Raw genomic sequence first — 13,202 nt, 5'->3', positions numbered from 1 at the left:
AGTAGATACTCCCTTAATCACTCTTGTTGTGGGTTCGTAGCTTGCTGCGATACTCTTGGTTAGAGACAGGTACGGATGACGACATAGACTGCGACGAAGACAGAGGGCACAACACATCAGACGATAGGCCTAGCTCTTGACTTACTAGTTTGATCCTATCAGTATGTACTGCCTCCTGAGTTCCATTAGCTTCATCCTTTATTCTATAAGTATTTCCACGTACTCGTTCCACAACGATATATGGTCCACGGAACTTAGGTCTGAGCTTGGAAATTCTCTCAGGGTTGTGGATTATGACCTTCTGGCCTGCCTGTAACGTCTTTTCTTGACTACCTTTGTGTTGTTTCGCCATCATCTCCGCTCTTGAGGCTTTTAATCTTTTCCGTACTGCACTGTGTATACATTGGAATTTCAACAACTGTACCTTTGCGTAGTCTTCTTCATTGCATACTGGAGTAGGAGGTCCAGCCAACAAATCGTAGGGTAACACTTTCTCTTCTCCATAAAGGATATAATGAGGAGACTTCCCGGTTGATGAATTTTCTGAGGAGTTGATAGTCGCCGCTACATGTGGTAACCAGTCTTCCCAGTTATCCTCCTGATTTGAGGTTATTACTGGTCTCAAGACTTCCAGTATCTTCCTATTTGTTCTCTCCACCAGGCCATTGCTCTTAGGACTGTAAGGCGTTACAAAAACTTGCTTTACTCCATACATACGACAGATTTCTTGTAACACCTGGTTACGAAATTCACTGACATTATCGCTGAGCAATACCTTAGGTGTAGAGTATGGACAAATCACTGAAGTCACAAAAGCGTGCGCCACCTCCTCTGAAGTTTTCGTCTGTAAAGGTGCTAAAACAGTGAATCGTGAGAAATGGTCCACTGCCACCAGTACATAACTTGAACCTTGACGACTTCTCGGCAACGCTAAGAGATCAATGGAGACTGTATCCCAGGGTTTTTCCGGTAGAGGATACTCTAAGATGGGAGTCGAAAGTCCCATAGTTCCTCGTATTTCCGCTCATTTGACACATTGACTGACGTGGGCTTCTATGTCCTTCCTCATGGTCAGCCAATAGTATTTCTTTCTCGCCTCACGTATGCATCCATCGCGACCGGGATGACCCGCTTGAGGTACGTCATGAGCTAACTGTAGCACGGCTTGCTGTAAGGTAGCAGGAACAACCAACTGATATGCAGTGTCCTTCCCTGGGGGTTGCTTACAAAAGACCCTGTTGAAGATGGAAGTGAGTCATATAGATGACTTGAAACCACATCGCATCATTACGTTGTTCCGCTTTTACCGTGTCTGAGGAATACTCAGCAAGAGCAACATCCTCGGCTATGGTAGCAGCAATGTTTCTACTCAACGCGTCGGCCACAACATTTTGACCTCTTGATCAAACTCCATTACCTTGCCAAACCAACGCGCAACCTTACCGTGCAAGTTTTTTCCTTTAAACAAGTCGCGTATGGGTGCATGGTCAGTTAAAACAATTATCCGGTAGCCAAAGATAATATCCCGGAAATGTCCTAACACCCACACGACTGCTAATGTCTCCAAATGTGTCGTCGAATAGTTCTTCTCTGGGGGTCTTAATGCCCTACTAGCATACGCTATGGTATGTGTCTTTCCTTGCTCATCCTTCTGCTGTAACACCGCTCCCAGACCCAGACCTGAGGCGTCCGTGCACAGATAGAAAGGTTGAGTATAATTAGGAAACGCTAATACGGGTGTTTCTGACATGGCTTGTTTGAGCTCGTTGAAGCTTTTCTCTTCCGAGGGTCCCCATTTCCATGCAGCGTCCTTCTTAAGTAGCGTCGTTAAAGGTGATGCTATGATGGCATACCTGTGGACAAAACTCCTATAAAAGCCAGTGAGGCCTAGGAACGATCTATCTGATCCTTGTTCTGTGGTGTAGGAAAATTTAACATTGGCCTTACCTTGTCCGGCACAGTCTTGACGCCATTACCATCAATTAGGTGTCCTAAAAATCTAATACTGGATTTCAGAAACACACTTTGACAGCTTCAGACCTGCGGATCTCAAGGTTTCCATCACTCGTTTTAACTGTTAAAATGACTGTTAACATTGTTACTCACGATGATTAGGTCATCTAGATACGCTAAGACGTCTTGCCCTAACATTTCACCAAACAATTGGTTTATCATCCACTGAAATGTTAAAGGAGCATTACTCAGTCCAAAAGGCATCCGGAGAAATTCACAGTGCCCACGGTGAGTGCTAAAAGCAGTAATGGGATGCGACTCTTCGGTCAGCTCCACCTGCCAATACCCTGACGCTAGATCCAGACAAGTAAACACAGTATTTCCCTTACCTAATGATTGAAGTAAGTCTCGCAGAGCGGAATCGGGTAACGATCCGGTACTGTTTGTTCACTTGCCGAAAATCCACAACAGGTCTCACACCATCGTCCTTCTTAGGCACTAGAAAGAGTGGTGTATAAGGCGAGGAGGAAGGCTGGATAACGTCATCACGAAGCATCCTTTCAACTTCCTCATCCACTGCTTTCCTTTGGCTGTGCGGTAGACGGTATGCGGGCACATAAACTGGATTTGTACCAGGGCACAAACCAATATGATGCTTCACCCTATCCGTCCTACCCAGCGCTTCTCCTGGAAGTGCTACTACGTCGGAAAATTCTCTAAGGAGGGCTAGGAGTCGTGTTTTATGGTCTACATTATCCGTGACCTTCACGTATTGCTCCAGCTGTTTTTCCTTAGCCAGACGTACGGGTTCCGACTGAGTCATTGCTTGAGATGTAACTACAGGAGAGATCACCGGCACGTCGTCGACTTCCTTTATGGGGGCACCCTAGCACATCAAGTCGCCTATATAACAACCATCTCTGAGCTAACTGCACCACCACTCATATTTGCGATGAAGAGGGGCGTCTTCTGGTCTTGGCCAACGCTAGTCAGAGTCGATTCCAGCGACAATGCCTTATGTTTTACAGTCTCAGTTAAGCATGCTACATCAGTTCCCACCGACACGTCAGGTACTCGGACAGGAATTTTACAGACAGTTCGACTGGGTAAGTGGTGATTACCACTCACTATAGCCCTGACTTTCTTCCAGTCCATACCCTCCGCTTCGTGTGCATCCGGGTACTCCCTTGACGCTTCACTTGTCGGGGTCACAACTGGTTGGACGGCTCCTGATTGGATGCCAGTTCCAGTTCGTGTTGCTGAGGGATTAAGGCCTACAAACTCTTTCCCATTAAAGGAAATGGAATGTCTTTGAGGGTGTATTACTATATCATACTCCTCCATGGTTTCAAAGCCTAACAGCCCATCAGCTGGCAGAGGAAAATCCTCAACCACATAAAACGTAGCACGTAACACAGGAGATCGTTTATCTGCCCTCAATGTCAACGGCACCTGGCTTACAATCTTCATTCTACTCCCTGTCACACCTGTCAACATTACATCAGGTGGTGATAATGTCCAGTTTGTTAGAGGCATTTCACTTTTAAGTCTTTCCAGCGCTTTACTAGAAATAATGTTTGTACATGACCCTGTATCTATGATCAGGGACAGTTGGCCTTTCCCTATGATCCAAGGAATAGATAATAAGTCCACCTTAGTAATAGCTGCCACACACGCATCGGTGGATTGTACTATTTTAATTACGTTTGCGTGCGGCCCTGAGCTTCCCCTGAACTAGCTGGGTTCCCTAGTTTCTTCCTCTTTTCCATGACAAAGGGGCAACAGTCCGTTTCATGAGGACAATGCCCATGTGTGACACACCATCTTTTCACCTCTGGCTTAACAGCCTTGGTCCTTTGCTGTGGAGAACTAGTAGCTGTATCTCTCCAGCCCGAAGTTTGCAAGGCTTTGCTAGCTTCTGCATAGCATATGCCTGCCTTCGCCAAAGCCTGACTTTCAGTACAGCTAGGATACTGCTGTACTATATTAGTAGCCAGATTAGGTACAGGTATCTGCCACAAAGGAGGAGGGTTAGTCTGACTTTGCACGCCCATATTGTTAGTCATGCCCCAGGTATTTGGATAAGGGCCCTGGGTTTGCATGCCAATATTAGTATTCATGCCCCATTGATTAGGATTCTGGGTTTGCATGCCAATATTATTATTCATGCCCCATTGATTAGGATTCTGGGTTTGCATGCCAATATTAGTATTCATGCCCCATTGATTAGGATTCTGGGTTCGCATGCCAATACAATCTGTGTTTATACCCCATGCATTTGAATAAGGAACAGAAAATAAATTCTGTCCAAAACCTTGTGGTGTACTGAAACATCTGAAGTATAAACAGGTATGTGAGTGGTTGTAGTACTATCAGTAATGACTGGATTTTGCATATCCTGAGTGACCAAAGGTACTGTTGTTGTCTCAACTTCCACAGTCTCCTCACTAGGATTACCCTCTTAGCAAGACTAGTGGCCATTTTGGATCTAACTGATTGCTCTGGGACTGTTGAATAAGTATGACCAGAACGCAAATGCAAAACGTTCAGATCCTCATCCTGTCCTTCAGAAATACCCTCATCACCTTGATCCTCAATATGTCCTTCACTCATTTAATATGTCTGAGCACTTTTATTTGATGTATCAACCCACTCATAAAATTCTGAGTCTAGTGGGATTGGCTAATCCCTATTTCCCTTATTCTACGTCCCCACTTCACTGTATCCATGTAACCTTGTCAGTAACATTCCCCTCCCAGTTACAGGAAGATAAACTGACATAAAAAAGGATAGTTATGGTAAGTGACAGAGAATGGAACACATATACAATACACAGAAAGTATATTTATTTCAAGGGAATTCTGAGAAACCTTTATTTCCACTCATCAGCTAACTAACGTGTGTTGATTCAAGTGTGTGTGTGTGTGTGGATTAATGCATGGACTCTACCTAGATATGAAAGTCCAGGATGATGTTCCACATTCCACGTTCCACACTCCACCAGACTCCTCCAACCATACACGACAGCCCGCTCGCTGTGGGAGTTAGCAAGCGACTGGTTCGCTCTGCATCACGCCTCACAGGACACCACGACGCGCACACACAGCCCACGCCCGCTCCCCTCGACTGGCCTCGGCCGTCCGCGCCAGTTGCTAGAAGTCGCTCGCTAGTTGACCCACTCCTCATCGCACTGGCTTGAACTCCCCTTATCTCGCCTCTTGCACACGAGAGCGAGATTCTTGCCAGTTTGCGTTTGAAGATGGAGATATCTCGCACACCACAGGGCGAGATAACTGCCAGTTTGTGCTTAAGATAAGAATCTCGCACTGGCAGAATAATGGGAGGAATTAATATGCACCACTCCAGTTTATCTGCTCCACTTAACTCACTGGTAATTAGTCCCCTTACAACAGTTGAGTAAGATTTTCTGTTTCACCTTCAGGAACGAGCGATTGCAAGAGTTACTGGTTCACAGCATAAATCCCTTTAGCACGTATCGTATCCCACCGCTGCCACCAATTTAATGTATCGGTACACGGCTAGCACTAAATATCGTGCCACCGCTAGCACCAATAAAATGTATCGTCGCACTGCTGGCCACCAATTTAATGTATCGGTACACGGCTAGCACTAAATATCGTGCCACCGCTAGCACCAATAAAATAATGTAGCCGTTATGGAGTGGCAGTTGACTACATATTAAGTGTTCTGCTGTATAGTATAATTAGACCACCGTGTTGGATCGACGACACTGTCTGTAGTACACGTCAGCTACTCGCCATCACTGCCCGACACTTCCCACCAAAGGTCCTCTGCCACGAGAAGGTGGAAGCTGGTCTGTTATTAAGTGGTAGCGTAAGGTGACAGAAATGAGCAGATTAAATCTCTCTTTATTGGGCACAGAATAATATAACTGCGACCCGAGAGATATGTAGGAGTGACACCACCTCCCTTTAAAACTGTAAAACGGCCTCTGATGCTGTACAGTCACCGAGCAGACTAGGGCGCGGTGCTGAGGTCAGCTAAAAAGTGAGGTGCCGAGCATTACATATACTCTGGGCTTATGCAAAAAGTAGAGATAAATGACAACTCTACTAGCACATTATACACCTCTATTAAAATGGTATTAAGTACATTCACATATACCAACATAATAAATGGTTCCCCAGGACTTTACACTTACGCACTATTCAGATATCTTTTCACTTCTCCTAACCTTCTTTTTATAATTGAAACAGGGTGGCCCTTGTGGTCTGCCATCCACCTTCTTCCTATACCACAGCTAACAGCGAAATGATATTTGGTTGTTCATCATTCACACTTCATTACACACTGTTAATTATGACTAAACAGCTTTAAAAATTATTATGTAAAATGTGTGATACTACAACTTCTTATGGAAAAAGATGTTGACACCAGAACAAGATGAAGGCACAGATAGAGAGATAGAAACGGTAAGAGAGCAGTTTGGAAATTAAAGATTTATGCCAGACTCGATTGAAAGCCTTTGAGATGTCAAGTGCAATGTCAAAGCTTTCGCCAAAGTCCCGAAAGGAGGATGACCAGGAGTCTGAAAGGTAGGTGAGAAGATCGCCAGTGGAGCGTCCCTGACGGAACCCATACTGATGATCCGAAAGAAGGTTGTGATAGGAAAGATGCTTTAAAATTTTTCTGTTAAGAATTGGCTCGAGAACTTTTTGAGATACAGGATGTTAAAGCAATTGGACGATAATTACAGGGCTGGGAATGGTCACCCTTCTTTGGGACCGGCTGGATGAGAGCAAACTTCCAACAAGTAGGAAAGGTACAAGTTGATAGACAAAGGCGAAAGAATTTGCCTAGGCAGAGTGTAAGCACAGAAGCACAGTTCTTGAGGACAACAAGAGGGACTCCACCAGACCCATATGCCTTGTTAGTATTGAGGCCTGTGATGGCAGAAAATACATCAGCTGAAGAAACTTTATTGTCAGCCATGAGGAAGTCAGAGGGGGGAAGTGATGGAGGAACAGCACAGGAATCGTCTAAGGAGGGAATGGAGGAGAAAGTCTGAGCAAAGAGATCTGCTTTATCAGTAGAAGAAATAGTTGCAGAACCATCAGAGTAGAAAAGCGGAGGGAAGGATGATGAGGTAAAGTTGTTAGAAAGGTTTTTGGCAAGGTGCCAGAAGGAGCGGGAAGAATTCGAGTTGGAGAGTTGAGAGCATTTAGCATGGATGAAATTATTTTAAGAGAGCAAAGAACAGACTTAGCACCATTCTGGGCAGAAATGTAAAAAAGATGTGATTCAGGGGTGGGTTGGCTCCGGTACCTTTAATAGGCCATCTCCTTGTTGCGGACAGCATTAGAATAAGCGTGATTAAACCAAGGCTTTCTTGCATTAGTCAAAGGATATGAGAAAGGAATGTATGCCTCCATGCCCGTATGAATAACCTCCGTAATGCGCAAGGCACACTCAGATGGATCCTGGCCATGGAAGCAATAATCACTCCATGGAAAATCAAAGAAGTACTGCCTGAGGGCCTCCCAATCTGCAGCCCTAAAGTTCCAAAAACGACGTTTCTTTGGAGGGTCTGCAGGCCGTACGAGAGTGACAGGATAGGTTAAGATAATATGGTTGTGATCGGAGGAGCCCAACGGAGAGAAAAGATTAACAGTGTAAGCAGAAGGATTAGTTGTAAGGAAGAGGTCAAGTATGTTGGAGCTCTCTCCAAGGCAGTCGGGGATATGCTCTAGGACATTAAGGCTAGAAAAGATGTAGGCTTGTTCACCAGGTGGATCAGTGAAAGGAGAGGAGAGCCAAAGTTGATGGTGAACATTGAAATCTCCTAGAATGGAGATTTTAGAGAAAGTAGAAATGGATAGAATGTGTTCCATCGTAGAAGTAAGATAGTCGAAGAATTTTTCATACTCAGTAGAATTATGGGATAAGTAAACAGCACAGATATATTTAGTCAGAGAATGACAAGAAAGGAGAAACCAGAGTGTAGAGAATTCGGAAAAATCGAGTTCAGGAACACGAGAGCAAGATAAGTCGTTGTGTATATATATATATATATATATATATATATATATATATATATATATATATATATATATATATATATATATATATATATATATATATATATATATATATATATATATATTCTATATATATATATATATATATATATATATATATATATATATTCTATATATATATATATATATATATATATATATATTCTATATATATATATATATATATATATATATATATATATATATATATATTCTATACATATATATATATATATATATATATATATATATATATATATATATATATATATATATATACCTAGGCTGCTTCCCCCAAGGAAAGGGAGGTAGCCGAGACAGGACGACACACACCCCATTTACTCATCCATTCAAACACATTCATTCGCATCTTAGCCCCAAAGGGGAGAACGGACAGATCCTCACCGCACCACACCGCACAAGGGTCAACTGCGCAATGCAATCAGTGACATCCGCAGCAGGGCCCTACAGCAGAACTGGTTTACCCCTGCCACATCATAACAGACCCATCCCCTTACCCGCACCTGACCTGACTAGCTGATCAGACCAAATGCGGGAGAATATCCCCTCAGGGCTGCGTCATCACTTATTCATTCACAATTTCTCTCCATTTATTTCTGTCATGTGCCGCCACTCTTCCTTGCTCAACAGACATCCCTCTTGCATATATATATATATATATATATATATATATATATATATATATATATATATATATATATACACAACAGCCACCTTTGGCTTTGAAATGAGTATAGGGAAAGTAGGAGGATACAGAAAAGGGTTTGCTGTCAGTTGCTTCATACAGCTGAGTCTCAGTTAGGAAGGTGAGGTTTAAAGAGGAGGAGAGGTGGTGCTCAACAGAGAGAACGCTAGAGGAATGGCCGCAAATGTTGCAGAAATGAAGAAGTGGGTGAGACAGTTGTTCCAGGCAGCTCGAGTCGTCACCGGGAGAGGGGCGGAAGGTGGGGGCATTTATGGTCATCCCCCCCCCCCTTTGGGGACTCAGAGGCTATGTGTTGTTTAGCCATGATATGTTATTAAGTTTTGGAAAAGGAAGTTTGGTGTGTACTGTGCATGTAGTTTGGTGTTGATAGAGAAACTTGTACTAGAAAGCATGCTGGCCTACTCTCTGTGTTACTGAGACACTGAAAAAGTTCAGCAAAGGGGGATGGTTAGGAACTAGTCCCGAGGGCTGATGAAACGGGAGCTCCAGCTCTCCCTGTCATCAACTTTCCATCCACCTTGGGAGTACTGCCCTGCTCGACTAGTGCTACAGTCTACTCCTAAAGGGAAGGGAAGGGAAAAGAGAAGAGAAAGAGATGAGAACAGAGAAGAGAAGGGGAAAGAAAAGCGATGATAAGGGTAAAAAGATAAGAAACGACGAGACGAGACGAGACGAGAAGAGAAGAGACGAGAAGAGAAGAGAAGAGAAGAGGAGAGAGAGAGAGAGAGTGTGTGTGTGTGTGTGTGTGTGTGTGTGTGTGTGTGTGTGCGCGCGGGGGGGGGGTTATAAACTCTCCCTCATCCTGGCATCTTCGCTGCATCATTCCACACAGCAGGCACTGCGGAGGTAGAGGGGAAGGATGCAAGAAAAGAAGGGATAGGTTGACAGGAAAATGGAAGACAGTGAGGAGGGAATGAAGAAGGAAGGAGTTGAGATATAGAAGGGAAAGAAAGAGGGGAAGAAGGTAAGGAGTGCGAAGTGAGGTTGCATAAACAATCAATGAATGCACTAGAAGCTCAGCGAGCGTACACCTCCTCCAAGGCCAATATAATTTATGACTGATAAATCAACCTCTGTCCACCGTCGTTGGCAATGGTAATTAATTTTACTCTCTTAGTCTGTTCGCGCTACACAAAATCAGAGATGGTATACCTTCGCCGATAAATTTCCTGCTTCCGAATTCCCATCCGTTCCAAAATCTAACCAGCTCTTCCCTCAACAACTGCCCGTATATCCACCAAATTCCACTGAATTCCGAAGACAATTTTTTTATATATCATGCTCACAAGAAGTATGACAGACAGACAGACACGAGTGGAATACGTACCCTCCACTAACTTCATTGTAGTCTATCCCGATTCCCAGAAGGCATCTGATATAGTTTATCTTGATTTCCAGAAGGCATCTGATAAAGTTCCCCAGAAACGTCTTCTTGAGAAATTCTGCCCAACCCTCTCCCCTTCGGACGGTGCTGTTGACGGCGCTCTCACCATCCATGAGTAAAACACAAGTAGTGTGAATTTCTGGGTAATCTAGTGTACTTCTGTGTGCAAGATTCTTGAACGTTCTACCCCAGTGTCAGATGTATGGATTCAGCCTTGATGCTATTTTGGGGCGAATTAAGTATGCAAGGCTTTGTCCTGACTAGTTTGTTTATGTTTGGCGCCTTGAGGTGTGACTGTACGTTGTTGGTGTTCCTGGCAGTGATAAGTATTTTTCTGTGTTTTTGAGCTACAGTTAGGTGAGTGTTAACTTGTTTGTACGCTGATTCACCAGTAAGAGTAGTTATACCCTAAACAACAGTTACTTGCTGAGTTGGGCTTCTTTCGCTTTGAGTGTTTTCTTGCCATTATCCTGTCAATTTGTTTATGGTCGTGGAACCAGCGGTTTAGCATATTTCTCTCGCATCTCATGGTTAAGAAGAATATCTTACCAATCAGATTCATTTTTCTTTAGTGGGATTAGGGAATTAGTAGATGAAAATATTAGATTCCTTTTACGGCATTTTTTTTTTTTTTGCATCAGCTGATGTAACCCTTTGTGAGAACTGTCCCACCTTAATCCGAAGCTAATAATTGTACTACCACGATATCTTTTTAAATTAAAAACAGTTGTTGTGGTGGTGCAACACTGTGGTATCATTGTTTTCAGCCCTAATCAGGCAGTGTTACTGGCTCACTCTAGGTAAAGTTAACTCATATTTTTTAAATTAATTAATACCTAATCACTGATCAGGTCCCCTTTCCATATTTTATGTTTTATCTCTTCAGACATAAAAAATTCAGCGTACTCTGTTTCTATTCTACAGGTATTAGTATTCTCTGCTCTGAAGGTACTGAGTTAGTGTTATTACTCTTTCGAACATATTTGCTTTTACTTTTTTGGGTGTGAGTTTGATTTCCTCTCTTTTTTATAAGGAGACTAATTTTTAACCCTGTTTCCAAATGGTAACGATATACTGTATTCTCAGATACTACTTAATTTTGTACTACACGTATTGTTCCCTTGTACTATGCTGATAACTGTCCTTTCTTGTTATTTGTCATTTTATTTCATCCTGTTAACTAAATGACGCAGGAATGAAAAGAAGGAGAGAGGGAAGGAAGGGGAAGGGCAGAGGTGAAAGTAAGGAAAGATTAGGAAATCAGAAGTGGAGAGAGTTGCGTATATGGATGATGGACGAGAAGAAAGAGGGAGGATGAAGAGGGGGGATAAGTACAGGTGAGGGAGAAAAGCGTGGAAAGGAAAAGGAAAGAGGAAGGGAGAAGGTGGTAAAGGAAGATGGAAGGAGGAGGGGAGAAAGTGGGAAAGGAAGGGAGGACTGAGGACGAAAAAAGCACGCAGGGAGGAGTGAAGGACGGGGAGGGTCATGGGTCGGAAAGAGATTGCATGGAGGGGAAGGAAAAAAGAAATGGAGAAATTGAGGCTGTGACAGAATAATGGAGGAAATGTGGTAAATAAAGTAGGGATTAAGAAGGGCGAAAGAGGAGTGCAAAGGAGTACAAGGGATTGCAAACAGCAGCTGACGTAATGGTTCCTTCGGGTCTGTTACAGAGAAGACGGTGATTATGATAACCGATTTATGAAAAGGCTAGCTAAACATGAAGGTATCCACTGCCCACCGAACTCTCCAGCTGAAGTCGTCAGGAAAAAGTAAGAAAGACAACCATGCAGCGCAGAAAAACTGCCACAGAAATCTCATACGAAAAACTGAAAAGAAAGAAAAATTATATTCTATACTAACAACCTAAGAAATGAGGGCGAGAAGTGACGAGGAGGAAAAGGGGGGGAAATGAGTGAGGAACAAAGAAGGAAAAGAGGGAGAGTAAGTGAACGAAGAGTTGGGAGGTAAACAGGGAGTGAGAAGGATGAGGAGGAGTGCGGAAGGAGAGAGGGAGTGGAAGAGAACGAAGCGTGAAGAGCAGGATGTAAAGGAAGTGGAATGGTGAAAGGGAGAGTAGTATGAAAAAGCGAGGAGTGAGAGAGGGGGTAGGAACAATGGGGAAAGAAGGAATGGGGAGGAAGGAGGTAGGGAGCTGGAATGAAGGAAGGGGAGAGGGAGGCTGCAGCAGGGAGGAGGAGAGGCAAGGAAGAAGGTAAATGGGAGAGGAAGGGGTAAGAGAAAGGGGGGAAAGGGGAGGAGAGAAGGGGCAGGTGAAAGGAAGAGGGAAGGGAGGGGCGGAGGGACAGGGATGAAATAGAAGGAAAAATGGAGAAGGAAGTAAAAAAAAAATGGAATAGGGGAGGTTGTGAATGAGAGAGAGGTTAATGAGAGGTGGGATTTGTCGAGTTCGCTGCTAGCGAGAGTTGGGAGAACGTGAATGAAAGCAGGTGAAAAGTAGATAAGAGTTGGGGAAGTGATTGAGAATTGAGGAAATGAGTGAGAGTTGAGGAAGTGCGTGAGAGTTGAGGAAAAAAATGAGAGCTAATGACAGCGAATGAGAGCTGGGAGGAGTGACACAGCTAAGTGAGTGAGAGTAGGGGATGAGTAAGTAAAAACCGAGGAAAAATGAGCGAGTGAGAACTGGAAAAGTGTGAATGTGAGTTGGGACAGAGTAAGCGAGAGCGGGAAAAATCTATCTATCTATCTATCTATTGCCAGACGCCTCAATCCCGTTTGGGGTGGCCACAAACAAATCGCCTCCAAGTCGCCCTGTCCCCCGCCATTTCACTCCCCTGCTCCCAACTCACACCCCCCTCTCTCATATACCTCTCCACCCCATCTCTCCATCTCATCCTCGGCCTCCCCCTCCCTCTTTCCCCCTCCACCTCACTCACATACACTCTCTTCGTCAGTCTTTCACCCTCCATCCTCTCCACATGGCCAAACCACCTCAGTGTGTTCCTCATAACGCTTCCAATCACATCCACATCAACACCACAACGCTCCTTTATATCCTCATTCGTCAGCCTGTCTCTCCATGTGACTCCACAGGCTCCTCTTAAATAACTCATTTCCACGG

The sequence above is a fragment of the Coenobita brevimanus genome, chromosome 63 (genome assembly GCF_032717465.1).
Source record: "Coenobita brevimanus isolate Jiangsu-jjx chromosome 63, ASM3271746v2, whole genome shotgun sequence".
In the NCBI taxonomy this organism is placed as follows: domain Eukaryota; kingdom Metazoa; phylum Arthropoda; class Malacostraca; order Decapoda; family Coenobitidae; genus Coenobita; species Coenobita brevimanus.
Note: the sequence above shows the minus strand (reverse complement) of the source record.